Genomic DNA, 25,207 nt, shown 5'->3' on the forward strand with positions numbered 1-25,207 from the left:
GATTCTTACAGAGGCTCTTAAAAGGACTGACAGAATTTTCATTATAAAATAAATTCACAGAGACTGCAAAATACATACCAGATAGAATCTTATTTAAACTATAGTACAGAAGTTTTTGATTGCAACAGCTTAGATCTGATTCACCCTGGTATTAATTGTTGCCAATGGCTTACACCAGGAAATAGCCTTTTTATTACAGGATCTTATAATAATTGGATGCATCAAACTACAGCAACATCATCTTTCTCACCTATCAGGGACAGAAAGAAGATTATATATGCACAGCCACTCTCTGCAGTGCATTTTGTGGGTTCTAATGTTCGAAAAGGATGGCTATCTCAGGAGTACTGTTGCATAGTTTATGTATAGTTGAATATTATTTCTCCCTACCTAATGCCATTGCACTGAACTAGCAAGAAATAAGTGGTTTGTTGCCCCAGACACAAGGCGGTGCCCTGGCCCTACAGTAACATGAATGTGCTTTCTCCAGCACACACTGTGTGCTCCTCCCTCCCCAGCCAAAAGTTCCTGGATGCTTCCAGCTCCCCCTCTTACTATTTCATGCTCATGGTGGCCAGCAGGACTTCTTACATTGGACTGCATAGTGAGTCACGGTTCAAGTTAAGAAGAGTACACAGTACAATACATATTGTGTGTGAATACTCCTTTTTCCATTACGAGGTACCCATGTTGTTTTAGGCATGCAGGAGGTACCCCAAGAAAGCAGTCCTGAGGGCTACAAACGGAGGATTGGAATTTCCAGCTGGAATTGGATCCATGTTGTTCCTACAGAAGTCAATGAAAACCTCTTTTTACATCCAAGACAAAGAATGATTCACTATTTAGGATGCTACTCTGATATTCTAGAGATATTCTAGAACATCTTTCTGATGTTGTACAGAATACCTGTTCAGCTTCCAGCAAGATACCTTATGGCCAATTGTTAAGACAGACAGTATTTAGAAAACCAAAATGAGAACATGATAGATAATTGGGTGCTTTTGAAAATTGTATTGCATGATTCCCTGTATGTCTAGGCGTCTTAAAATCTCAGACAGCCCCTCTGTGCTTCTACTAAATAGCAACCCAACTCATAGAGATACAATGAAGAGATCTATAATTATAAAGGATTAGGATATTTGGCTCTCTTGCCACGCTGAGCATCCAGGATGCAATTTATGATAGAGAGAGGCTTTTCCTTCTAAAATACTGTGATAGAAGTCTGACTGTCCACTGCTTCTTCCAACACAAGTAGTAGGTGTTTTCAAAGGTAGAAAGCAGCAAGATTAAATGAAAGACAATGAATCTTCATACAATGTATAACTGAACAGTGAAAATCCTGGCCAAGAAATGTTCTTCATGCTTAAAGATGACATGAGTTTAAGGAGAGACTGAACAGACCAAGAAGAAAAAAAAAAAAAAAAATCCTCTGAAAGGCACTAAAAACCCAGAAACCACCCCTGGCTGTGACAATCCCTGAGCTGCAACATTAGAGGTTGGAAAAGTATATATTCTTACTACGTTTTCCTATGCATTTGTTGTCACTCACACAAAGAACACTTCAGTCTCATGTACTAAAACAATTCCTATATTCCTAAAAAATATCTAACATACATCAAGAATCTTTTTCACTCAGCAAAAGCCATCTTCTCATTTTAAATTCCTATTTCTATATGTCAAATGGAAATGTTTATGTACTCATTTTATTATTTGGATAAATCCAAGTGCTGTCACATCCTTTTCTTGGCATGCCTGCAATAAACACACTAAAAATTAGGATACCAGATAAAATTAAGCACTTTGGCAATTGAAGTTGGATTATCTCAGCACTGAATTCATTGCCAGCAATGGACACAGCAGGAAAAAAACAGTGTGAAAGGATTGCAATGGAGTTTACAAAAGTACAAACAGCTGTCTGCACACAGGGCATCTTCTGGTCTGTTTCAAAATATAACGAGTAGAGTACCTTCAGTACGACAGCACACAAATAAGCAAAGTAATTGTCAAAAGGAGGAGTATTAGGGAAAAAGAGGAATATTAGGAAAATGCTGCAGAATCTTATCAACTCATACCAATGCAATGCTTTGTACAACCAGTTTTCAAAAGCATGAAGATGTTGCTGAAAAGAAACTAAAATGAAGGAGAGGATACTAAAACATAACTTGGATCACTGACAGTTTCAGTTTGATTTTAATGATGATTCAGATACACATACATTAGTGTAAAAGTCATAGATTTAGGAGTTGCACAGGTCATATGGAATTATTTTATTTTATTTTATTTTTTGGGGGGTGGTCCCCATGCAACTGCTGCAGAATGTTACTTGCATTTGAACAGTTATGGGACTGTTCCATTTTGCAAAAGTGGTGCAAGCAGGTTTTGACTAGTGGGAATGATCATATTTGAAAAATAACAAAATAAAAGACAAATATTTTTTGTACTGAAAAATGTCTATGTCTAATGGAAGAGCACACTGGGAGGCTGAAAAGATTAACCTGTAGTTCTGTGATTCTCAAGAAGATGTTGTCAAGTATCCAAAAGGTGACAAAAATAATACAGAGGTGCAAAATGACCATAAGTAAGTACCTGTTGTAAGTGCTTTTGCAGGAGTATAATTAAGAACTGAGATTCACGTATATGAGGATGAAACGTGTAAGAGAACCCAGAATATCTGAGGCTAGTTTGTACTAGTTTGTATGGATGCTTTTTCAAAGCCCACTCAAAGTAAAAAGAAATAAAGTTTTTATTTCTGTCGTGATTAAATCAGCATTCTTTCTAAGTTATTTATATTTTCTTGTATTTCATCATTCAGAACTGTTATTTTCAAAGCTCAGTACCTGAAAGCAAGTTTAACGTATGTTCAGCGGGAACAATTCCTCATCCAACATTTTGATTGCAAAAACATTGAAGAAGAAAGTTCCTCCTTTCAGCTTTCAGTGCCAGATTATCCTTGTTATACCTGAAGTGCCGCTAAAATCAATCTTAAATCTGTTTCTTATGGGAAGAGAGGAGCAGCAAGGAGAACTAGAAAATAAGACCCTGTGGGTGAAATGAGAGTAAACATATGAGTTTGAGGTTAAACCAAAAGAAACTATCACAACATAAACTATTAGACACATTTATAAAAGAAAATGAAAGTGTGTCCCTGGGGTACAGACCAGGATGCTCCCTGCATGTAACTATTCTGAAAGGAGATCTTGTCTCTACCCTCCCTGGACTTAGCTGCTGGACTAAGGTCCCTACACAGCCATGACACTGACTGAAACTGAATATTGTGGCATTGTTTGGGGGTTCTGCATTACATGACTTTCAAGCAGTCCATTTCTATCCTTTTGCTTCCACAAAATATAAACAGTTTCTCAAGAAACAGCAAGCCTTAACCACTTGCAAAAAAAATAACAATAAATAAATAAAAGAAAGGAAGAGCGTGGTAGCAGAAAGCAAACCAAAGCTGATAATGATTGCTGAAGTAGCTATTTCCACACTTCTCATCCACAGGCTCCATTAATGACACAAAACTTCTGTGTTTTTGTTTGGTTCCTTTTTATTTTGTATTTCTTTAAGAGAAATGAGCAATTTCATGCTATTAGTGATGTACCCTCCTAAGCACGTCACCTAGTGTGATGCCAATTTAGGAACTCAATTGCTTGGAGAATAAGTTGAAAAGAAAATAAGCATTCAGAAGCTGTGGGAAACTGTGCGCTACCTTGACCACGCTGCTTTTCAGTTTGATGCTGATTCGAGGCTCAGGGGAATCCTTGGAGGCTAAGTTAAACATGGTGATGAACTAAGCAGTGATTGGAAAGTAGCACAGTCTGGATTCACCTCCTTGAACATTTTCAGAAAGCTTTTGTTCTTTTCAACGGCTTAGTTGTACAGCATGTCAGTTTTGAAAAATACATTGAGCTAGGAAGTTGCTCAGTGGTGTAACAAAACTCATCACAGGCTAGGGCAAGATGACCCTAGAAGGTATAAGAGGAAAACATAGTTTTATAGGATTTGATGTGCACTGCATAAATCAAGAGATATTTAGGCTTCAGTTAAATTTAGATTCTTCCCTCCAGATTTTGAGGTTTCTTTGCCAAAACATTAACATTTTACTTCCATTTTTGATGTAACTATACTACAGGCTAAAATAAAGTCTGTAACAATAACCCCATAAATTCCAGGGTACTTCAGAACTCTAGCCCTAGCCGAGCAAACAGCATGGCAGGGATGACAAGGAGTCCAAAAACGCTGCATACATTTATTGCTGCATTTCTGTGGTCTGCTGGATTTGCTGTTTGTATGCATTCTACAAATCAAAAGGTTGCTTTCAAGGATACGTCTCAAATGTTACTCTCCTTCATTTCCCACTATATCACGGATAACTGCTGCCAATCAATATTACTGAAAAGCAATTCTTCAAAGATATTAAATGCTAAAATTTGCATAATAGCTACTTAGACTACAGATCACAGCTGGGTCAAGGTGCCTTTGCACTAACAATACCTACACACACAACAAAATATGGTGGTGCATGCTTCAAGGAACTGACAGCCTAAATGACTGACCTAACTGATAGGTAAAAATCAGATAGCAGGAAAAGAAATAGGAGGTGGGTTACAGACACAAGGTAATATGAGTAGTCCTATAATCCTATGAGGAAACATGGATGCAAGAAGGGCAAGATTTGCTTATGATGTTAGCAAGGAAAGTCGCACATTGTTTTGCACTTGCTCAACAATCAAGTATTGGATGCAATATCCATGATACAGAAGCACTCACAAACACACTTCAGGATTTTCCAAGGATAAACACAGAAGGAGCTGGTCATGTATGTGCTTAGGAGATGGGATAAAACACCAGTCTTGATTGATTCGTACTAAACCTGCTCATGCAGTTACCTATGAGTAACTGTCCAACCCACTTGTGTAAAAACAAAGTTCTAAACAGACTTTGGTGACACCTAGATGTGACTATAAGCATTAGGATTTGTTACCTGATCATCAGTTTGATGCATTTACTTATTTACCGTGAGCGTTTGAAGACATTTGAAAATTACTTTTTCCATCATTTTGGCTTGTCTTTTCAGACCATATACTATTCACACACAAAAAATACAGACTATTCATGTTTCTTTGCACAAAGCCTTTGAGAACCATTCCTTTATGCCATATGCATTTGTGTGTTATGGATAAATGTAATTCTAAAATCCCAAAATCATTATAACATGCATTATTGGTGGCTACTCAGGGACTTTTTATGTCTATCTAAAACACACTCATAGATATGTTTGTTACATATAGCCTAAACTTGAATAGTGAAAATGATGAGGCTACTTTGAGTATTTTAATAGTCCAAGAAAGTAAAACCTTCTCTATGGAAAGATTTATTTATTTTTTCCAAACTTCTGAAGGCTTCAATAGCATACATTATGGCCATCTTAGAATCTAAGGTAGCTAGTATGCTACCTGTTTTCCATCAGGCATTTTTATCTCAGCTCTGGGATAAATAGCAGGATAAGAATTATTATGTTCATGGCAGAAGGCAATCTTGGTCCAAACAGGAAACAAAAGCAATTTTGAACAACCTGAGAGTCTGGGGATCTCTGCAACACTGATCCCTCATAGTGCAGCTAGTATTAGCATACACAGAACCAATATGTGTTTCTGTTTTAAGATTACATTCCTGAATGTTGCTATGTGGCCAGAAGCACCCTCTGCCCTTGTGACACTTGCAGACGCAATTTGTGTTCCCACTGCCTCCCATCCCCTGAAACCGTAGAAAGGGAGAAGAGCTATAAAACAGGCCTGAGAGTTGACTGGAACCTCTCGGGCAGAGGCATCTGCCGAGCAGGATCACTACCATCCAGAGAAGAAACTGCCAGGGCTACTGGGCTGCTCCTGACTATTTTGGCTTTTGCTGCTACTGCCACAATAAAGGGTAAAGGAGATGAGGAATTCCACAATGCCAGGCCCAGTTCCCTTCCTGGACATAGGAAGGGATGATGGAGTGCTTTCTCCTGCCATGAGGGACACCCAGGCCATGCGGAGGGGCAGGATTTTCCCCACAGACCTTGTCACATTGCCCGGGTAGAACATGACTTGTCAGATCAGATCAAAAGCAGTGCCATTAATCACAGGATGGAGAAGAGCCAACACCACGTGAGAGAGGTCAGCGGCTGAGCAAAGAAGAAAACCAGTGTGCTACTGGACAACTAAAGGAGAAAGCAAGAAATTCTGGAGCTGAACAAGACTACAGCAAGCATCTAATTTCTCAGGTGATTATCTGAAGTACCATTTTCTTTTAGTGTAGGCACCTTCTCTTTCATTTCTATTTAATCATGTTGGTTTAGTTTTCTGATTTCTAATACTCAGCTATAGAAATTACACAGTGCTCAAATAACCTTATTTTTTTAGTGAAATAAATTTTGACTGGTACATGAATATAAAGAGACAGTTTGCCAGACATTGGAGCTAGAGACATAATTCCTTAAGAAATTTAGTTGTCCCTCTCCCCCATAGTAAGGGATATTTGGTTACAGTTTAGTGATACAAGCAGGTTTCAGCATCCGTTTTCCTGTTTCTTAGAATACCAAGGGCCAAATTATCTACTGGCATAATTTCAGCAAAGTCAAGCAGATGATTCCAACAGAGAATAAAGCTATGAGTACCATGTGCCAAGTTCTTTCCATCACTGAGCAACAAAACAGTGCAGATCATTACACTGCTTCCCAAAAGTTTCTATCCAACTAATTCAGAATTTAAAACAAACATACAAAAAATCTAAAATTATCAGTTCTGCAGTGATTCTTCTGTTCAGTTAGCCAAAAGATGAGGAGATAATTTTTCTTAGACCGATAAGATGCTTTGTGATTTCCTGTGTGTTCCTGCATGTATCTTGAATCCTGCATGTAATCTTTGAATGTTCTCCTTTACTAACAGTGAAAAATTAGTCATCATCACTTCAAACACATACAAGAGAATCATCCCCTTCAAAGAATACATACAAAATACAATGAAGAAGTGCAAAAAGACCGAAGTTTTGTTTGAAAACAACGTTTTCAACACACCAAGATTACTCCAGAGGTCTGTAACTAAAAACAAAAGCAAACAAACAAAAAGAAAACAGAAATTATAAGCATGTAAAAAAGGAATTGGAAATTGTTAGCAATGCACCCAGCTATGATTGCTCTAAAAATATATTGGACTGACAATGTAGTTTACTTGTAATTTATAAACAAAGCAGTATGCAAGTCACCTGTTCTCTGAAATGTGAGTAGCCCTAAGAGAAAGCTCACAGCTCTGCCAAAAATGCAAAGTCTTTGAAAGCTGCTTGTTAAAAAAAGGGTAAAAGGACATTTGCACATAAATCTTTATAGACAGACTCCTTCAGACAGCCATGTACGACTGCTGTAACATATTTATAGAAGGTTGCTTCATGGTCACAGAAATACTAAGTATATTAACCACTGGCAAAGCATGTCCTGACGCTTTAGGTCAAATGAACTGTCAAAGATGGGCCTGCAATATTCAGACAAACACTTCAGCAGAAAGCTATCATTTTGGTTACAGTGTGAAAATCAAATTCTACTTAAAAATGGAGGATGGAATATAAAAGAGCTTCTTTCTCTCCACTCTCCGTGTACCTTCCCCTCCCTGAAATCACTTGTGCTAGTGGTACTGCTAAAGCTTTCCTTTCGTCTCTGAGAAAGACGAGAGAAGAAAAATATTTAAACTTCCCTAGAAGAAAGACAAGGCAGCAGTCATGGAAATAGGTCAAGATTTGGAAGGCTGAGGTTTGTAACAGTAGTCTATCATGGACCTCTTGAAGTTCCTCAGTAAACTACTTATGAGCAGTTTCAGAAAGATAATTAAGTGCCTACCTCCCTGTGAAATCAATGGGATTTGGGTAGCGGGATAGCTTTGAAGAGCTAGTTCTCCTTTGTTTTGCGCTTTACTCCCCTACATGAAAAAAAGGAGAGATACTACTTCCCTTCCTCACTAGCATTCTGCAAGTCTGAATATTTGTGGACTGTAAGGAGCTCAGAGGCACTACACCAGATAAACTCCCAACAAAGGAGTTTATATGCTGAATCAGATCTCCCACCTTTCCTTCTCTCTCTCACACACATACAAAAACACTCAACAAATAGAAGAATCTTTAATTTTTTTTGTAATTTCTCCCTAAACTCTCTTATGTATAACTAAATAATATTTAACTAGACAGAAGTGAAAGGCCTTAGAACTCAAACGTTTACATGGTGGCAAGGACAGATTTTTGCACAGTCAAGGCATCCCTACTTAAATGGCTGGAAAACAAGGCCATCACTTTCCCTTTTTGCTTTGGAAAGGTGATTCACTTTTATCCTGTTCATAATTTTGAGAAAAAGTTATTAATGCCAGTTATTAATGATCTTTAGCACAATTCAGTCTGGAAAAAAAAAAAAAATCACAACCTCTTGCTATGGTATTCTCCCTTTCAAAAACCCAGTTAAGTAATTGCTACACTGCTTTTTTCATTCAGATACTAAGAGAACTTACTCTTGACCTCGAGCTAAATAAACCAAATTTTCCTCTGCTGTTTCTGAAAGAAGGAGGGAAAAATTACACAGCTTACTGAAATCCATTTTGCTTATATTTGTTCCAGTTTGCGTGGAGTTAAGATTTCCTTCCCTAAGCAAAACAGTAATGCTTGGGTTTCTCCGGTGTAAAGAGCAAGAGTACCTACAGATGTTCATGATTTTGATTCCCTTTACCTGGAGCAATGAGTAAGGTAATCTCTGTCATTGTGCTTCCTCTTGTGTTCCCCCCACCCCAAATTCCCCAAATAGTTGTAGAATTCACGTAAAAGTGAAGTGAATGTGCAAGAGATAGTGTTATACTGAGAGTGGCACCTCAGTAAGAGTGAGTGGTAACAATTTAACAGTGTAATATGGGGGGAAAAAAAGAAAAAGAAAAAAAAAAAGAATATTCATGAACCACTTCAGATTGCTTCTCCTCAGCAAGGATACTTTCTCTGCTAATTTTTTTTTTACTCACAGGTACTCCTACCATGGAGCCATTAAAGTCTCAACAATTATTATTCTTTTCCAATGTGATCCCAAAATTGCTCACAAATACTTCCTCAGGCAGACAGTGAACAAGAGAAATCTCAGCCTGGATTTTATTGATACATGTGCATAGTTCAAATAAATTGCAAACAATTTTATCCATTTCTGTATTGCATTATAACAATACGGTATGCTGCATTATGATGTAAAACTAACAACAACAAATTTGAAAAAGTCTGATTGGCTTTCATTCAACTTTGAACTTAACTAATAATCTTGTATTCATTCTTGCACTTACATTTAATTATGAGTAGCAATGTTTTGACATTCAGTGCAAAATACATGAAGAATGCATTTTGTGTTACTCTTTATTTTCATTTTATATCATCATCTCTTTTATTTGCATATAAAACAGCAAATGTGTTTAGTCTCTTGTGGAATTAGAAAGGCTGTACAAATATTCAGCATCCTCTTGGCTGTTTCTAACCAAGCTGTGCTAGCGCTGAGAGACCCTTTGAAGTTGCTATAGCTCTGGGAGAAACAGACGGTCTTTATTGAAAAGCCAGTATTTCAGAAAAAAAAAAAAAAGATTTTTCTTTTATTGAAGCAAAATTAGAAAACTAATTTCTAATTTAAATCTGCTGGTTCTTTTCTATTCTCCCAAACACCAGGTTTTTAATACCGACAACTAGTGGGCATTTCCACAGTTCTAGTAAAGCTGATGTTAAAATCCTAAGGATGCTGGGCTGTGCAATCATAGAATCTATCAGGTTGGAAAAGACCTCCAAGATCATCTGTCCAACCATCCCCCTACCACAAATGTCACCCACTAGACCATGTCCCTGAGCACCACATCCAACCTTTCATTGAACACCCCCAGGGGCAGTAACTCCACCACCTCGCTGGGCAACCCATCCCAGTGCCTGACTGCTCTTTCTGAGAAGAAATGTCTCCTCATTTCCAACCTGAACTTCCCCTGGTGCAACTTGAGGCCATTCCCTCTAGTCCTATCTCTAGTTACCTGTCACAGAATCATAGAATATCATGGAAGGGACCCATAAAGATCATCGAGTCCAACTCCTGGCACCACACAGGTCTACCCAAAATTTTAGACCATGTGACTAAGTGCACAGTCCAAACACTTCTTAAACTCCAACAGGCTTGGTGCAGTGACTACTTCCCTGGGGAGCCTGTTCCAGTGTGCAACCTGTGAGAAGAGGCTGACCCCCAGCTCCCCACACCTTCCTTTCAGGTAGCTGTAGAGAGCAATAAGGTCTCCCCTAAGCCTCCTCTTCTCCAGACTAAACAACCCCAGTTCCCTCAGCCACTCCTATAAGACTTGTGCTCCAGGCCCTTCACCAGCTTCATAGCCCTTCTCTGGCCCTAATCCAGTAGGAACTAGCATTCATTTAAAATCAAACTAAAAAACATGCAAAAATAAGTTTTATATTTTTTTCCCATATTAGACACATAGATCTAATAAACAGCTTATCAGAGGTGGCAAATCTGCTGATTTAATATGAGTGCTTTAAGATATTTTCCAGAGTGCTATCTAATCTTGTTCTAAACAATATTTTCCATCAGTTTCCTCTACTACTATCAAAAAAACTACATATCTTTCAGTACATCTGAGCTTTATCTAAGTCCACACTATCTGAACATCTCAGTCATTCATGGTTAGAAGTACAATCTTAAAGGCTCTTCTGAACTTCTTTCAAACTTATGCTGCTCAGATAGAATCGCCAATGGAAATATTATCACTTCCCTTCGCTTTTCTGTATTATCCTGCTTGGAAAGGATAGAAAACTTGAAGCCATTGCTCAGCTCCATAAGTAAAGCAGCAGGCTACACACAGGTACAAAGTGTAACTCCCAGGTGTTCCACAGACACTGCCAAGTCAAAACAATCTCTCAACACTCTTTGAAAGCAGTCTTCGTTTACAATAATAGTGATGGCTCAAGAGCCAACTATATCAAAGACTGCACCTCTGCAATTCACGTTTACACAGTATACCAGAGTTGGAGGCTGTCATGCTATTCAGGATGAAAATTAATTAACGAGGTGAATGCAAAACTGATATTCAAGAGCTGGAGTTAAAATGTAATCCTGAAGTAAAACACAACAACAAAAGCCAAAGAGTCTTGGCCAAAATTAGTAACGTTTCTCTATCACTAAAGAGACTTCATGTTAAAAATACAATATTGTAAGAAAGAGGTTACACATATTCTAACACCAACACTTAAGAATACAAACATTTATTCTAAAACCAAGGCAAGCCCTGCAAAGGCTGCAGTGAGCAGTCTGCAGGAGGACTTTGCCCTCTTCTCTGCACTATGAAAGCAGAGGTGTCAGCTTGCAAAGGAAAAACACAGGCAACTCCTGCCCTTTCTTCTGCCCCCTATTCATTCTCCCCTTCAGAAAGCCTGATGACAGTCCATGGGGAATCCTTCTGGAAACAAGCTGAAAGGTCTGTTTCTGCCTGGGCTGGGGAAGACACAGTGTTTTCTTGGCCAGTCTCTGTTTCACAGTCCAGCTACTGTCACAGTCCAGCTACTATGTTCCCAACGATAACCCAGGACTCTTTCGTGACATGGCTTCAAGCCCTTTCATGAGGCTGTGCCTGGCTGTTGCAGCACAAAAGCTTGCTAACCTCTGCAGAGGAACTAAATGTTTAATGGTTTGAGGACAAAGTTGCTTCCTTACATTCTGCAGCGAATCCCACTAAACCTAGTTTTGGGGCTGTAAGAGAGTAATTCTACTGTCAGAATTTTCTCTTTCAGTAGATAAATAAGATTCCAGAGCTGTCAATCTGGCACTTCTTGCCAGCATTAAATTTATTTTTTAGGAAAGTTGTAACAAATATAACATGATCCAGTACTAACTCAATCATCCAGATTTTTGGCTCCTGTCATTCACACACTACGCTGCTATCAGATAGCTAGTTATGAAACTAGAATTTTAACCCTGAAGTTCCAAATGAGAATAACCTTATGGACATGGGAATAATCAAACCTAAAGTACAGCCTATTATACTGCTCTCCTGCCGGTCTAATTCTACAAATTACATTTATTTTTCATGCCCCTTACCAAGTGAAAAATATGACCTATGGGAAATAATATAAACATTGATTTCCTTGCAAAATGCTTCATATTTATTTTTGAATAACCACCAACTATTTTGCATTGGACTTTAACATTTTTGAGCCCCTTCCTGTCCGTCTTCCTTATTTCTGCAACTCCAGAAGATGATACACGTCTCCCCTAATCTTTGCCACCTCTTTTTTAAGCATGCTGCAATTTATTATTAGAGAAATGTGTCCTGTTAATGACATGGGAGATTGAAGCCAGTCAGTAAGAGAGGGTAAACCAAAAGTAACATCCAAACTAGAAGAATTCAGCAGAAGTCAGTAAGACACACAGATGTGCTTGGAGCATCCTCAGCTGTCTCCAGCTCTCACTATATGTATATGAGGAGGCAGAAGTAGTTGAAGCCTCTAGGTGTTTTTACCATCTCTATGGCCATGCAGAAATGAAGTGCAAGATGCTGTAATGTACATATGCAAACATTCTCTGTTAAAACCAGACAATTATTCCTAGTGCCTTCCATTTTCCTCAAGGAAATTCATAAATCACCTCTTGCCTTATCAACTGCCAACACAAATTGTGCCAAAGGTTATGGAAATCAACAGAAGGGTATCTGATGTCCAGTCAAGTCCATTACACCTTCCCTGTGAAATCTTTAATTTCTAAGCTGGGTCTGTTTCTGATTTAACACTGAAGTAGTTTTGTTGTCATAATAGCTGAAAAATCACTGCATCAACAATCCAATTAATATTTTTGCACTGCAAATTAAACACAGAAAAATGCAATTTGTCTTTCAGAAGCCAAGGCAATGTACTGAGCCCGTAATTCATAATTTCTTCATCTTTATTGTAAGCTCCCAGATGCAAATATATTTGTATATATTACAATACATGTTGGATCAGTTAAAGGTAAAAACTAGATGTATTTTGATTTTGATATTGTCATTAAGCATGGACTCAGAATGTCTTATCTACACTGCTAAGCATATTCATTTTAAAATAGTGGGATGTAAAAGGAGAAAAATAGTAAGAGTTTTTAGTTCCTTTGAAAATCTGATAACTGTTTCTCCTAATGCACTTAACAAGAGAAAGGCCCTGTGGAAAAAAGACAAAACTAAACATGGGTTCATGAAATTAAGCAGCGGTGTTTTATGATGTGTGCCACAAGGCACAAATGCAAGGTACCACTTGTCAGCAGCCGGCCTTTACAAACTTTTAGTGTTGATCTTGTAGTTCATAAATATTTCAAATCTATTATTTTTCAGCATGTCAAAGCCCTAAAAAATAGTCAGAGCTTTAAATAATGCCAAGTACTTCTTGTTGCAATGACAGGGTGACTCTAGAGAATGCCTGTATCTGCTTGCTTCCTGGCCCTACAACATATGCTCATATTTGGTCCTTTTGACTAGATCTATGTACCTGTACCTTTTTTACACTGAGACTCCTTGCAAAAGGGAGCTGCTATTACGGCGGCAGCACTTGTTGTAAGTACTCTTTTCTTTGCTTTACTGGTAGCCCAGAAGGGAAAAAAAAATAAAAAGTCATGCGAAGTCATATATAAGTAGTATCTTTCGAGATACATATATATATATATATTTAATTATCAGCTACTATGGCTTATATTGATTAACTTCCTGTGTTTATTAACCATGTCTTCATGTTTTTACATTGCTAGCAAGCTTTAATTACTGTTTATGGGCAGGCATACATTGAGTTAAAAAGAAATACTAGAACCAAATGTAAAATTAGACCTCAGAGAATTTATGTCTGACCTAAGCTGATCATTATTTATGGTATTACAGTTAAGTGAAGAGCTTATTACACTCTGGCATGTCATTATAAGCAGTAAAAGCAGGCTTCAAACTAAGAATCTTACATATAGCTATTAAATGGGAAAAAATATAGAGCATTCCTTATCTTCTAGACATGTTATGAGTATCATTGGTCAAAGAAAGTAAAAAAAGGCCTAATATATTACTTGAAAGCATTCCTAATCCTTTACTTAACCTTTATTATTTAAGCTTTGTAAATGAACAATATCCTAAGTGTACTGAAAATTGACAAAATAATAATGGACATTGTTGCTTACTCCATCTACCAGACAATCTTTAAGTACTGTACAGATGGGCTTCATAGAATAGTCAGTGGTCATAACCACCATGCCTGTAACAAAATGGAAAACCACAGAGCAATTTAAAAACAGATGGACCTATAATTTTCCTGACATAAGATCATCCAGGGCACAGATGTCTGTCACTATAATCATTAAACAGGCAGTAATGATGGAGAAGATTACAAAAATATTTGAATTCAACATTTCATTATATTTCATATTAATTCTGTACCTTTTCACAAACCAACAAGAGAATTACCCTCTCTTAGGGTATCAGCCTTCCCATTTCTGAGTAGATTCCCTTATCAAGGGATTAAAGGGGATTAATGTTTTCTGCCTAGAAATAAAAAGCTAGGATTTTGCTCAGCTCTAAATGATTCTTATTTATGCTGATATTTAGCTACAAAAGTCCCTCCTAGTTGTACAGTACTTGGTGAATGTTAGTGCAAAGACCATGAAATAAATCACAAAGAACCATGTGTGTATATGTAGATATACATCAGCAACTATATCCTTAAATCAACAACAACAAAAAAAGCATGCAGTAAACAAAGAAGTCTTCTCCTTTATGCAGGTTTGCCTGAGGTTTTTGGTTTACTGTGTTCACTGCAGGGAACCTTCTTTACAGAGTGCACTACCAGGGAACATACCTAAGTCAGTTCAGCTGTCCATCATTTTGGCTGTTGGAATCACCACCAGATGATGGCTGGACATCTGAACTTGCAGCACATCACACTTCACTGGCAGCCTGATAGTTTCACTTCTGTGAGTGCTTAAAGCAGTTTCAATTTGCTGTTGCTGCTAAATCCCAGGGCTCTGTGGGACTGTCTGCTGCACTAATGCAGAGTGTAAGATCAGCTAGGGAAAACGCCCTCAAAAAATGTTGACAGAGGTGGAAGATTTCTATTGAATTAATAATCTATTTCACCTCATTTCAATAGTTTTCTTCCTTTCTTTCCTTCTTCCCTTCCTTTTTATTTTTAAATAAACTAATGGTGTTTGTATCAAAGCTAATGGATAACAGTGTTCTCAGATAAGTACCCCAGCACATCATACATCACAGAGGAACCAGAGCACAACCAGAGTGCCATTGCAGTGGATGTAGAATAAAATCAGATGACAGAGCAAAAACCAGACTATAGTTACAATTAACAGAATACTGGAGATCTTAAAATATCCAGTAGCCCATAACCAAATCAAACAAAGAAAAAAAGAACCTATCTTGGCATATAGAGGAATAGTCAAATTTAAGAAAGACCTACAGTACTCTATAATCATGTTGAATCAACATCTTAACCTCATAAATCTCAGCATAACCACAGATCAAGTCAGATTGCACAACAGCCACTGTCAACTTAATTTCTTTCCACTTTCTGGAAGAAATTTATTTCACTTCCTTAAAAAGAGCTTTGATACTCAGCATAAGGAAGAAATGTAATTATTCCTCACACTGAATAAATCAAAGCAATTTAGCAAGGGAATGATGAAAAAATCCATACTAAATTATTCTATAACATTTTTTTTAATTATTATTATTTTTTCAATCATTTTGCTCAAATATGAAAGAAGGGAAAAGGTGTATGTATTTGTCAGTTGTACCAAGAAATCCCTAAGCTTAATTAAATGGTTATCTCAGAAAAGCTGTTTTACTATATGTAATTTTTAGTTGTGCAGTAGGCATCCTGAGAGACTTCTCTAAATACAGAATCTATATCACAGAAATACAGCTGTTACCACACATCAATATATTGGAATCTACTGAAGTAGAAAATATAAGGATCATACAGGACAGGAAACAGTGAAGAATGTGGATAGAAGAACTATCCCATTACCATTAAAATGTGGTAACATTTTATTCTGCAGTAATATTGAAGCCATTACTTATCCTTCATCTGTGGTATAAGTGAGCAGGTCTATACTCTTACAGCTGCAAAGGATCTCCTGAATTTGGAATGAAAGCTCTCCACAGTCTTCTGACTGCAAGAAATGTACTCACTGTATCAAAGCCTGCCTGCCGGACACTCTGAACTGGTCAGAACTTGGTGTCAACATTTAAAGTCTTAAAAAATAGTCTAGCTTTATTTCTAAAATGCAAAGAATTTACAAATCTCCCCCAAATCCAATAGGACCAAAGGGCTTTAACTGGTATCTGAAAAAGTACATGCTTCTTCAGTCCAGACATGGGTGCAGAAATTCGAAATTGAATAAACAGAAATTTTGTTTAACAGAGACAGGATTTCATCCCTAGTTGCTGTTTTTGTTTGTTTGTTTGTTTGTTTTCTTTCTTCAAAACCCTTAGGAAGCTGTTTAACTGGGACAATTCAGGCACTCCGCAACTATGGGAAAAAATGTTTCTAAAATAGGAAGCAAAGTAATAATTTTTAAAGCAGCCACCACACTCTAAGTACAGTCAACAGTTTATACTAATTTTAAAAGTATAGATGACTTTCTGCATTGTACAAGAATCTTGACAGAAGGCAAAGATGTGACCTTCTGCATAACATCCTTTCTGAAAACATAACTGCTTCCACAGACATGGTGTGAAGTGCTGTTAGTCACGATCTTAGTTTCAACACCATACCATAAATTCCCAGTGTCCCATTAGGGGCACTCACTCCATTTTCTTTTAACCAGAATAAAGCAGTTACAACTTTAAATCTGTTCATGCTTAAAACAAAAACACACAAAATATCCTTCACCTTTTTTGTTCCTCTCTGGCAAATATTGCTAAACCACGTGGCTCTCTGCACAATCTGTTATCTACAGTTTCTTCATATTCTTCAGTTCTGGATGACACGCTGGACATAGTGATGCACGATGAGTATTACAGACATATTGAACAATTCATCCTGCTTCCCTGCAACTAATTACTGACATACTGGAATTGACAGCTCTGTAATCCATTCTAATCTACCTTTTTAAATTGTATTAAGTAGAGATTGAAGGCCTTCGATATTTTTATTTTTTTGTAATGTTGCAAATTGTGGAACTGCAGTTTTATCAACTTTCCCTTTAAAAGATTCCTCTGTATGTCCAAACCCCACAAAGAGTAAGACATCAAATTTAAAATGACAGCTGAAAATGTCTTGTCTGATTTGCTGAAGTTCTCACTGACACATCTGATTTGCTGAAGTTGTGACTGAAATTTATCGGCAGTCCTGACAACATTCTCCTATAGTTCAAAAAGCTCTGCAGTAGCACTAACAAAACACCTCTTGGGTATCCGGCCTCAACAGAGATGTATGGCAGGCAATTCAGAAATGCAGTTCTCACAGTAAGCCAGTCATGGTCAGCTGTTCCTCCATATTCCCAATGTAATAACAGTCCACAGAAATCAATGTGATTTCTGATATGTGGACTCTATTTGGAGGGAAAACAAGCAAGCAAACAGACTCCACAAAATAAACAAAAGCCCACCTCGCTCATTAAATTATACCTAGAGTTGGGAAAGAAGAAACAAAAAGAAGTTTAAACCTACAAAAAGGTAACTCCACAAACCCCTGAGGATACCTATGCTGCAAGGCAGGCATGACATATGCTGGGCATCTCCCTCAGCAGTCCCGTGCCACCCCTGCTGCGCAGAGCCGGCATCAGCCTTACAGCCCTCTGCCCACCAGGAACCCAGGCACCCCCAGCCTGGGTGTCCCTGGCTGTGAGACATGCACTGCACAAGGTGTAAACCCAGCTCTCACCTTGATCTTTCCATATGGGTTTATAAAATTCCCGTTTCAAAACAATGTGCTGACCTCCTCTGACTGGCATATTTTAGATGGCTACAAAACAGGCTGCGAATTTGTAGAACTCAAGATCAGAAAAACAGTTCTAGAAGAACACATTTCTTACTAGCAGTTAATACAAATTAGTTCTTTTACAAAAACAAATACTGAAATAATATTCCATTACACTGATATGCAGTAGCATACTTCAGATTTTTCAGACAATTACCTTAAAGACTTTCTACTCTGCCCAAATTAATATGAGCACATTCAGAAAATTAACTAGCTATCTAGGCTAGGTGCTTTCTGGAAATGAACAAGACTGACATTCTGCACTACAAAAGCAGATATTGTTTTTCACCTCTTGAGAGATGATAATGTATTTCTTGTGCTTTCACAACATAGTTTACTGAGTTTGCAAAAGGACTAGAAGTTTGATGGTATGGGTAAGGTTATTTTAGTCTACTAAACTAATAGGAGTAATAACACAACTTCCAGTATATTTACACAGATTTCAGTTTCATAATACAGTAGAGAGTGGAACGGGTAAAATTGCAACTCTAACAGTATTTATAAAAACATACTAATAAATGATTCCCAAAACAAAAGGGTTAAATCCTGTAACAATTCAGCATCTACACGATCTTCCCAATTGGATCACGAATTTTGTTGTAGACAATCAGAGCTCAAATCTATCTTTAAACTTTAAAAATCCATTACTGCTCCCCAGCGATAAATTGCTAATTGAAACAGTTGGGTTGGTGCACAAATAACACTGACGGTAGATAGCCTCCAAGCTCTCAAAAACATGGAAGCCTTTAAGCTTCAGCACTTTAACATAGTCTCTGGAGACCCAATATAGAAAATCACCATAAAAACAAACAAACAAACAGTGCTAGCTTCAATTGCTCCTCAGCAGAACTCTTTCAAGCCCCATACTATGAAAGTTTCTTGTGCCTGGTGCTCTTACAACAGCCACTCAGGGGTTGGGAGCATGTTATTAGGTTTAATTTCCCCATGTAGAAAAACTAGTTCTGCAGTTGCTACTATAATTTAAACTTATGGTGGCAGGCTTTTAACTTCTGCATTTTAACACTGCCTGGATTCATAAACAACTATGCAAAGCAAAAATCACTATTTTTATCTCATGTATCAGTGAGTCATGAAAAAAAAATAAATAAAAAGATACTAGATGCATTCTTTCCACCACTTTCTTTCCAATAAATTTAAATTCCCTCCTGATCTTGACATGTGAATACATGTGCTTAAATAATTTCAGTGTCCAACAACACAAAACAGGAAATACTTCAGAACTGTACTGTCTTTTAATTGTTTCATAGTCTGTATTAAATTGCTGTGAAGTCTCTGCATAGTCACCCTTGTTCAAATTTTTAAAGAAGCAAAAGTAGCTTGCCTCAGCTTTGGAATGAAATAAGCGTATGATACTTCGCAGCTTTATGTTGAAGCTACACCTCTAAAGATATGCATCTTTTCTTAGCCTGTCTATTCAACTCATCTCAACATCTGTTATACATGCTATAGTGCCCTCTCATGGATACAAAACACTTAACAAGAGAAGGAGTGACTACCAAAACTGTGTTATCACACCATTTCATCAGATTCCTAATGGGTTAATTAAAAAGATATAACAAGGGAAGATTTCAGAAAATAGCTGACTGCTAACTGAAATCATTCATTACCCAAAGTGTTCAGCTTTGTATTCAGATTCATTACTGAACCCACAGAATTTTAGGTAAAGAAAGTGTTTGAAAGTGACCAAAATGGATCAAATTCATCACCATAACTCTCTCAAGCCTTTCTACCCTCTTCTTAGACTGTCTTCAGATATAGTCCCAGACTCTTTCATTTCACACTCATGGGCAGTGTTACACAACACATCCCGCTTATGTTCATTGCTGGGAGACACTCCAGTAACTCTTCCAGCAACAAGTTATATAGATACAGTTACTTTGGAGAAATCAATAAATTTGTCTTTTGAAAACTCAGCTTCTTAAAGTACTGGAAGGAATAAAAAATCCCAGTAAGAAAACAGATTGTATTTATCAAAACTGTGCAAACAGTTGTGATGAACAAACAATGCATCCAAGTGCTTAAATACTATTTATTATTTTATCCAGAGAAGAAAATCTGTAAGTAGAATTTCTTAGAACCCTGTATGAGAAAAAATAGCAACAATCTACAAAGGACTAAACACAGCCAAAACATTCATGTAAAGGACTAATGCCTTTAAATTAAATTAAAGGCTTAATAATTCTAGAACAAAACAAAGCTATACTTGTACAAAAGATTGTTAACTTGGATTAAGTAGCAGACAAACACTGGTTTGGCCCCTTTCCTAGACTGCATACATTGTACCCATCATTGACCACCCAAATATCTACAAAAGGGGATAACTTTTTAGAAACATCAAATAAAAGTGTTTAAATGCATTTTTTGGCTGTAATGCAATAGTAGATTTGTTAGAAGACAAAAAGCACAGGAATTTGTAAGTACTCAGTTTCTATTGGACTAAATTTAGTAAGGAAGTGTTTGAAAATACTGAAACATTTAACAAAACAAATGGAAAGCTCTGACAATCATCACAAAACACTGAAAATCAAACAAAGAGCTCTATAAAGCAACTATTACAGGCTTGATCAAAATAATAAACCATCTGTAGATGTGCAGATGATAAAGTGTTTTCCTGTAATCTGAAACTATTCCAATAATTTGTGTTATTATAAAACCATGACAAATTGGGTGGTACTAAAGGTAGAAAAAAAAAGTGACGGTTTTCAGTTACAAATCAATTATTACAATAATGACAATTATTATTATTTGGATAACATTGTCTATACTGCATACTTAAAGCAACTCTCATCACATGCAGAATCGGAAGTATTTTCAAAATTCTGTTTTGTTGTTCTGGAAATTAAATGTTTCTAACACGATAATAGAAATAGATCTAATTACTCCACTGTTTAAGGACAGACCATATGGAATTGGACTAATTTTTTGCCATTTGAGTAGGCTGTGAAATGACAAACAGCTGGAAAGGTACAGGATATTTTGGTCACAATTTAAACCACTGTCAGAATGTAACACCTGCAAATTTGTGTACGGTTATTCATTGTGCTATTTTCCGCGTTCTGTTTTGGCATACTATACAGTTAAAGCACCACACACATACAGATATATCCCATTTGTGTGTGTGTCTGCATGTATACAGTGTGAAATACTACAACATTTAGCAAAATTTGTAAAAATACAAATTCAATACTGATTCAATATTGAATACAATATTCACTTTAAACACTGAAAATGACAGCTTGGACCACAAAGTCAATTGTCTTCATTCCTAGAATCAGTTAAAATCAGGAAAAAGCAACACTCAGCTCTATACCTGTTTTCTCACAGACAAGAAGCTTTTGCTACTGTTTGCTTCTGAGAAATATTCTGCAAGTTTATCAGAGACAGTGAAAGTGAACTGCCTATGACTTCTTATGTTATGAGTTATGAGTTCTTATTTAAAAAGATACTTTGTAACATAGAATATTCTGAGTTGAAAGGGACCCACATGGATCATCAAGTCCAACTCCTGGCTCCACAAAGAACCACCCAAAAATCAGACCATGTGTCTGAGAGCATTGTCCAAATGCTTCTTGAACTCCAGCAGGCTCAGTGCTTTGACCACTGCCCTGGGGAGCCTGTTCCAATGCCCAACCACCTTCTTGGTAAAAAACCTTTCCCTAACATCCAGCTTGACCCTCACCTGTCCCAGCTCCATGCCGTTCCCTCAAGTTCTGTCAGTTCCCAGAGAGCAGAGCTCAGCACCTGCCCCTCCGCTCCCCTCGTGAGGGAGCTGCAGGCTGCCATGAGGCCTCCCCTCAGCCTGCTCTGCTCTGGGCTGAACAAACCAAGGGACCTCAGCTGCTGCTCAGATGTATTGCCCTTTGGACCCTTCACCATCTTCACAGCCCTCCTTTGGAGGCTCTCTAACAGTTTTATATCCTTCTCATACTGCGGTGCACAAAACTGCACGCAGCACTCGAGATGAGGCCGCACCACCACAGAGCAGAGCGGGACAATCCCTTCTCCTAACCAGCCAGCAGTGCTGTGCCTGATGCACCCCAGGGTACAGTTGGCCCTTTTGGCTGCCAAGGCACACTGCTGGCTCATATTCAACTTGTCGTTGTCAATTTGCCAGCATAACAAATTGAAGCATTAGTATGATAAGGAAAATAACTTTAATAATAGTAAAGAATTTCTTGTCTCAGACTTGAAATGGGGAAAATACAACTAATGTCAAGGCATGACTATTTTTTGAAGTATTTCTATGGTTTTCTTTTCTAGACTCAAATAGAAAAAGGTTGCAGCAGGCAGCTAAATATAAAGTAAAAGGTAGTGAAAAAGTTAAAATGAACACTTGTATTTAATTCTGTATTCAGAAGCCAAAACCAAACTCAATTAAAAACCCTCTTTCTATCTTGCATGAAAACCAACCATTCTTGGAAACAGGATCAGATAACTTGGTGAAAGTTCAGATATGACAAATAAACCTTTATATTCTAGTGAAAAGTACACTATGACTAGTCACATGTAGTAGATGCATTTCTAATTAATTGAAAAAAGAACGAAGTTCTCTGCCATTCATATGCTTTCAAGATAAAACATACAAGGCAAGGATTTCCCTTTCATGTATCAAGAATATCAAGTATTAATACGAAATTATGTAAAGCACTGTAGCTTAAATGTATTTCTATATACATAAAAACTGTATATTGCTGAGCTTTTATTCATTTCATATGAGCATATTTAATTTGTTCTTCAAAAATAACTCAAGGAAGTCCTGATAAATTACATGATGAATTTTATCCTATTTATCCTGCAGGTTGGTGGCAAGGGCAGCTGGAAAAGTAAAGGGAAAGAGTAAAGAACATATTAGCCCAAGAAGGTATGAATCCTGCTTTTTAAGACTCTGCTTCAAAGAATTTTCTCAGAAGCAGTACTTACAGACCATTCTTTTGTCCTTTAATGTTGGAGATCAAATTTCTAGCACAAGGCAACAGATTGCAACCTGCTGCAGATACTGGAGCTCAGCTGGTTCTCCATAAGACATTAATTCCTAATGAAAACATTTCCCACAAACAGACAGGAAACCATATAAGACATCAAATGTCTCATAATTGACATGTGGATTTGTTGTGTGGGAACAGAGTGTCACAGTTATTATTTGGTCTTGCACATGCATTTAATTAAATTTGGAGATGAAGGTAAAAGGAGAAGTAGTATTTATATAAAATGCTGGTCATCTGTACTAAGTGCTGAATTTAGTCGAGAAACAAATGAACTTCGATTCTAGGCCACAAAATATCATATACAGCAAGCTTATTAGGAGATTACTAACGATTAGTACAATTCTCCAGATTTGATACCAATTCCCTTATTGTCTCCTTGGTGTCCCTTCAAAACTGAATTTCACAGAAAAACATTATCTTAAAGCTAACGTATTTACCATCTACTAGTAGCACTCAAGGTAAACGCTTTCTACCACAAAAAAAAGAACAACTTTGAAAACATCTTTAAGTGCACAGAGCAAGCAATACCTTGGCAAAACTTTGAAGTGTTCCATGGAAAGAAAGTATCAAGTGACTTCTTGTAAACCATGACCTATCCCTCACATGTCATTCATACTGAAAATGTAAAAAACAAACCAGGAAAGTCAGTTCAGCAGGGAGTTCCTCTTACCTTTCAAAATCAGACTCAGTTTAATTCTTATCCTGTTCCTTTTTCTGTAATGTGTCTTATTTGAATTGCTGCGGTGGGTTAAGAAACATTCTGGAAATATTTGCAGATAACTAGCTTAAACCCCCAAATAAGGAGCTTTAGTTGCTTTATTTTTAAACTACATGCTGCCTCTAGGAATTTTTACACGATTTCTGTTAGCTACGCAAGAAAAGCAATTCTTGAGCACATACTTCTGAGAAGTTAGATGCTAGATGTATTAAGAGAGATATCATAGCATAGCTAAAACAGAAATGTAGCCTACATTTCATAAAAGCCTTTCCTTAAAACAATGATGATACAAGAGTATTAATAGGAGGTAATAGACATGCAACAGGAACAACAAACTATGAGCCTGAAATGAACCCTGCCAGAAGATTAAAATGCCTGCAGAATAAGAAATTCTTGTATTTGTCTATATATAAAATTTCTACTACCCTTACAGCAGCTGTTACACAAAAGTGATTGCTAGTAAACAAAATAAAACACTTCAACTGCCACATGTAGTCTTATGTCATCCTTGAAATTTGGTGGGGCAAGTAATAACATCATATTCACAAAAACATATTCAGAATGAAATAACCCGGGGAAAACCTTTGAGGAACAGGGCAAAAATACGTGGACTCCTACGAACCCACTTGCTCAGAACTGCTGCTAAGAAATCTCTGGTGGCACAAGACAACAGCAATCTTTACCAGAGAAGTTTATCAAATCCCTTTGTAATCAGGAGTAATATTGGCCAGGAGTTATTAGCATATGGGTCATCAAAGATTATCTTTCTTGGGGCTTAGCATTTTAGCTCTGTAAAGCTAAAGCTGAGCCAAAACAGCACTTTCAAGCTGTTACCTTTTACGCTGGAAATGCATCTACTATTCTGCAATTAGACTGCTGCTGCAATTAGTGGAGGAAATTAAATCTGCTACTTTTTTTTTTTGGGGGGGGGGCAGTAGTTATATTGCTATCAGTTACTTTAAGCACATTTAAATTCAAGTAATAACAATTCAACATTCCTTCTTCACTTCTTCCTTATGTTCTGAAAATAAATAAATAAATAAAATCTGGACTTCTCTTTTTTTTTCTTTTTCTTTTTTTTTGTCACAGATTAGTTGGTTTTAGACAACACGAAAACAGATGACTTTATCCTCAAAGCAACGTAGTGCTAAATTTCAGACTATCAAGCTTCTTTTGATCCTTTCAAATGATAGGACTAGAAAACAGAACTATTAAGAACTTGAGCTGTCAAAAAATGCTAGATTTGTATTTCATTTTAATATAGCCTGGCTGGTACCTTAATATAATACATCTGTAAACCCACAAGAAACTCAGCTCAGGCTAGAAGCCACGCTACAAGTTAGCATCTAATACAAGCAATGCTATAAAAGTCACATTTAGAAAACCAATCAAGTCCTGCTTCAGAGTTTTTATTCACTATCTGTAACTATGATTATGGTAAGAAAAGCGAGAATATCTGATGGCA

General features: G+C 37.2%; 1 protein-coding gene and 1 long non-coding RNA gene across 11 annotated transcripts in view; one reads left to right on the top strand and one right to left on the bottom strand.

Moving 5' to 3' along the window:
• ZNF385D (zinc finger protein 385D) overlaps positions 1–25,207 on the bottom strand; it is a 436,473-nt gene that overhangs the window by 298,731 nt on the left and 112,535 nt on the right. The window lies entirely within an intron of this gene.
• Positions 942–24,230, top strand: LOC308189584. The gene is made up of 4 exons (XR_013946450.1): positions 942–6,262; positions 8,632–8,757; positions 13,527–13,601; positions 22,838–24,230. It is a non-coding gene; the product is annotated as an uncharacterized lncRNA (long non-coding RNA).

The sequence above is a fragment of the Anser brachyrhynchus genome, assembly GCF_964034855.1.
Source record: "Anser brachyrhynchus genome assembly, chromosome: 2".
Taxonomy (NCBI): Eukaryota; Metazoa; Chordata; class Aves; order Anseriformes; family Anatidae; genus Anser; species Anser brachyrhynchus.